The 5114-nt window shown below is 34.4% G+C and overlaps 1 non-coding gene across 1 annotated transcript; it reads left to right on the plus strand.

Annotated features, from left to right (window-relative positions):
• Positions 1–1320: 1320 nt before the first annotated feature.
• On the plus strand, positions 1321–1427 carry LOC139846227 (small nucleolar RNA R71). The gene has a single exon (XR_011758957.1). It is a non-coding gene; the product is annotated as a small nucleolar RNA R71 (small nucleolar RNA).
• Positions 1428–5114: the final 3687 nt, after the last annotated feature.

Here is a 5114-nt window from a genome sequence, read left to right on the forward strand (position 1 = left end):
TTAACTATATATATAACCATATATATGTCATCGTATAGTTTTTACAAGTTTTAACGTTCGTGAATCACCGGTCAACTTGGGTGGTCAATTGTCTATATGAAACCTATTTTAATTAATCAAGTCTTAAAAAGTTTGATTGCTTAACATGTTGGAAACACTTAATCATGTAAATAACAATTTCATTTAATATATATATAAACATGAAAAAGTTCGGGTCACTACATAGGTTTTGGTGGAACTGTCTTCATCGGGTTTATTTTTACGATTTTTGTTTCTTGCACTTTCTTATTCTTCTTCTTCTTTCCAGAGGTATCACAAACTTTATTACCTATTACTTGCTCATACTCAACTCCTTTTCTTGAAAACGGGATGGGTGGTCTGTATGGTGCCACCACTGGCTTTACATACTCGGGTGGTGGTGGTGTTGTAACTTCTTCATTGTTACTCACATCGAAAACCTTCCCATCTTCTGGAGCTGGTTTTTCAGAATTTGTTGACACCATATTAACATTCCCATTCCGAGGATTTACTTCAGTATTACTCGATAGCTTTCCTTGTTCCCTCTCACTCATCATGCTAGCAGGAGTACCTACGTGTTTTTCTAGATTTAAAATGGAAGCTTGTTGAGTTCTTAATGGCTGATCAAACCTCTCATTTGTTTGGGTTTGAGATATAATAAATTGTGTTTGAGATTCAATTAGCTTTGCCATCATTTCTTCCAGATTTGGCTTTTTCTCTTCGGTTTGTTGTGGTGGTTTATACAAGCCATGTCTTTGTTGATTGAAAGTGTTGTTTTGAGTTGGTTGGTTATTCGGACCTTGTTGGTTGTACGAGTTATTGTTAGGTCCATTTGGATTGTAAAGAATGTTTTGATTTCGATTGAAGTTTGGCCTTGGCGGTTGATAATTATTTTGATAATTATTTCCCGGCCTTTGGTTCATGTGGGAAACATTCTCACGTTGTTCCATCGTTTGTTCATTGTGACAATCTTTCGTTAAGTGTGGTCCACCGCATTGCTCACAACTGATTCGTATTGTGTGAATATCTTTAGTCATCTTTTACATTCGTCTCTCGAAAGCATCTATTTTTGCGGAAACAGAATCAAAGTCATGGCTAGAATCAGCTCTAGCCACTTTAGATGATCGAAAAATATCTTTTTCTTGATGCCACTCATGTGAGTGGGATGCTGTGTTATCAATAATTTTGTAAGCTTCAGTTGCGGTTTTCTTCATAATGGAACCACCAGCTGTTATGTCAATGTCTTTTCGTGTAGCAACGTCGCATCCTTGGTAGAATATTTGTACTATTTGATAAGTATCTAAACCGTGTTGAGGACATCCTCTCAACAACTTTCTGAATCTTGTCCACGCCTCATATAATGTTTCATTTGGATTTTGCGCGAACGTAACAATTTCTCCTTGAAGTCTCACGGCTTTAGATGCCGGAAAGAATCTTTTAAGAAATTTTTCAACTAAGACATCCCATGTGTCAATCGCTCCTTCGGGTAATGATTCTAACCAATCTTTGGCTTCTCCCTTTAAAGTCCAGGGAAACAACATGAGATAGATCTGTTCATCCTTAACTTCTCTGATTTTGAATAGAGTACAGATCCTATTAAATGTTCGAAGATGTTCATTTGGATCTTCTTTTGGCGTACCCCTATATTGGCATTGATTAGTTACCATGTGTAGAATTTGTCCTTTGATTTCATAATCTGGCGCATTAATATCTGGCTTAATAATAGCGTGACCTTGGCCAGTGCGTGTTGCTCTCATTTGGTCTTCCATACTTAGAGGTTCAGTTACTTCCACAATTGAATTTGTTGAATACGAATCACTAGAAGATTCTGATTGAACGGTTTGTGGTTCAGGAGGAATGATTAGTGGTTCTGGATCTTGGAATTGTCCTTGAATATCCTCCGGGTTTTCAATTTTGAAATCGGGTTCAAAAAATGGATTATCGGAAATTTGAATTGGAGTACTTGGTTGACTAGATGACGATTCTAAAGAAAAATCAACGGCGACAATATTGGCTAGATGTCTTGATCGAGTTACAGGTGGTGAACGTATGAAAGGTGGTGAACGTTTTGCTCGGTGCATTCACTGAATATCCTATTAGTTATAAAAGATAAAAATTATATAAGTTATCAAATTAATAGACTTTTCTGATTTTGCTCACGTTTCGATAGCCAATAGATACAGCAGGTAGCCAGGACCCTTTAAATCGGAAGCCCACAACTCGCCACTAACAAATCCAAATATTGCTACGATTCAGAAAATTTTGGATGTCTATCAATTTAACCACTTAAAATAATTTTTCCATTTTGAAATTTTAGAGAAGAAATAGAAAATTCTATGTCCTAAAAACTAGAGCGTCGAGAAATAAGAAAGAAAAAAAAGCGTCGAAAAACGTCAAAAAAAAATAAGCGTCGAAAAATAAAGATCGAAAAATAATAAAAAGAAAGTAAAGCTTCGAAACTTAAAAGTCTAAAAACTAAAAGTTAAAAATTTACGTCTAAAGGTATTAAAGCTTAAAAGGAATTCTATATCCAAAACGGCAATAACTTAAAAAGTACTAAAATCTTAAAACGGCGTCATAAAATTCTAAAGCACCTAAATCTTAGTCTAAAGAAAAAGCACTTAAGGGATTTTGCGGCTGTAACAACCCTGATTTTTCCGTTACTTTCGTTAACCTTCCGTTAGTTTATTTAACGGCGATTATTTAACTTTTATGTGTTTACGTGTATTAAATGTGTACTTGACCTTTGGAGGGTTTTAATAATTGATATGGGTTGATATTAATTCAAATAAATATTTCGGATAATGAAATACGACAAAAACGATACGATTTTGATAATAGCTTTTTGAGCAGCGAAACGCTCGGGTTTATTTTAATAATTAATTTAATTAATTATTAACTTTTTAAAATATTTTATTTATTGGGATTTTAATAAATTAAGCGATTGGTTGCGTTTAACGATCGGATTAGCGTTCCGGGCATTCGGTACGACAAAACGACATTTAAAACGGACCACGAATACACTGGATTACAAAACGAGAGCCTGGGAACTCATGGTGGGCCCCATTCGGCCGAACCCCCTCCCCTCCCCCTTTTATGTTTACTTTTTACTACTTGGAGGACTTATGTGCAATTTAGGATAATTAGGGCTAGTTATTTAAGGCTTGTGTTAAACGTAATTTAATCATAATCCCCTCACAAGAAAAATTACGCAGTCATCTCCCTCCCTGGCTCCCTCCATCGTCGACCAACACCATCACAACCATACCTTCATCTTTCAAAATTAGCAAAAGTGTTATACACGAATCACGTTCATCTCCTCGTTCTCTATCCATTGGTATAAACAATTTTGTGATCAAAGGTATAATTGCATGAACCCTAATTCTTAAAAATCTGATTTTTATAAAGTTTCATAGTTATGTTATCAATTGCTCAAGTCTATACACGTACGTGTTAATTGTAATCGTTATTTTGATTGTTTGATGCGCTAGGGTTTAAAAACGAATTTGTATTTGTTTGATCAGAAAAATTAAGTTTTTCAAATGTTAATTATTATCTTATAATCAGATTCCTTTCGAAAAACTATTGAGTTTAGGCTTTGGATTCGCTTGATTTCGTTTCCGTATGATTAAGTTATGTCGATTTGAATTATCGTTGTGTTTTTATTGCTTGATCAGAAATATGGTATTGATAGAAAACGAATTGGCATGTGAGATTTATACCACTGGTAAGATAATTTAAAAACACTCAAGTTAGACTAGGATATCATGTCGTTTGCTTATGTATAGCCCGAGATATGCTAGAATTAGTGTAAATGTAGTTTTATACAGTATTTGCATGAAAATAACCTTGTATGATAAAATGTGTTAACTTCTGTGATTTAAGATTTCTATATTTGAAAAGTAGACAAAAAGTAATTCATCTTTCATGTAGATATCATAGGCTAATTGTATCTAGATCTTTGGATAATCGTATGCGAATGTGACTAACGAAATGGGAATCGAATCTATAAATTGAACACGGTTTTATACTTTGTGAATTTTGTATATTGATTGAGCATGTATGCTTCTGGAAAATGAAACTTAATATGATATGTGACTTACTGTTAGTTTATGTCAATCTCTGAAACCTTATGCATTGGGCACAATAGAGCCATACTTTATGTGAATTCTGATTTGAGTTGAAAACTGAATGATCAACTTGCATGAATAAACTGTATCAATTGGCTAAACAAAAGTGGATATATTTTTTATATGTGTTACTTTGATTTGTCCTTGAACTATGGACACTGGTCTTGTATCAATTTCATGTTCCTAACTCCGGTTATAGCCGAAATGAAATCAGTGCGCGGTCAGAAACTGACTGGACAAACCCCAAATGTATTCCTTCTGATTCCTGACTTTTAATTGTCGTATGAGTCCCTGGCTGGACTTTTTGGAATTTATTTTGAGTCTAATTATGATCTGGAGTTTATCATATTTACTTGAATTTTGTACTATGAGATATTGTGCTAAGTGTGCTACGTGTTTAGATGGACGAATCCGTTAGGTTGAATACTTTTAATACCATCGGTGTAAGCACAATTTAAATGGACGAATCCGTTAGGTTGACAACCTCACCCACTATAAAAGCAGTTGTGCATTTATTTTGAACATTAGATACACTCATACAGGTGTATAGCATTTTAGGAGGTAAAGGCGGGTATAGTGGCATCTATACTCGGGTTAATGCTAGTATTCAGGTGCTCGGTGTATGCAGCGATAGAATCTCGTGGGCAGGGAAATTAAACTATTTTTCTGATAACTGTTTTTCAGATACTATACAACGATATTTAAACTATGGTTTATGAGCAAATGAGATAAAACTTGACAGGGTGTTGTTTACAAATGATTGAAATTTGACATGGTAGTGTCAACAAACTTTTGAAACGAGAAACGGTGTTGTCTAAAAACTTTAACATTAAACTTTGGTGGTCTTTCACTAGTAAACGTTTTCGAAATGTTATTTCTTAAACATACTGTATTGTTTACCTTAAACCTGTAGATTCACTCAACATTATTGTTGACCCGTTTTGCGTGTTTTATTCTCAGGTATTA

The sequence above is a fragment of the Rutidosis leptorrhynchoides genome, chromosome 4 (assembly GCF_046630445.1).
Source record: "Rutidosis leptorrhynchoides isolate AG116_Rl617_1_P2 chromosome 4, CSIRO_AGI_Rlap_v1, whole genome shotgun sequence".
Lineage (NCBI taxonomy): Eukaryota > Viridiplantae > Streptophyta > Magnoliopsida > Asterales > Asteraceae > Rutidosis > Rutidosis leptorrhynchoides.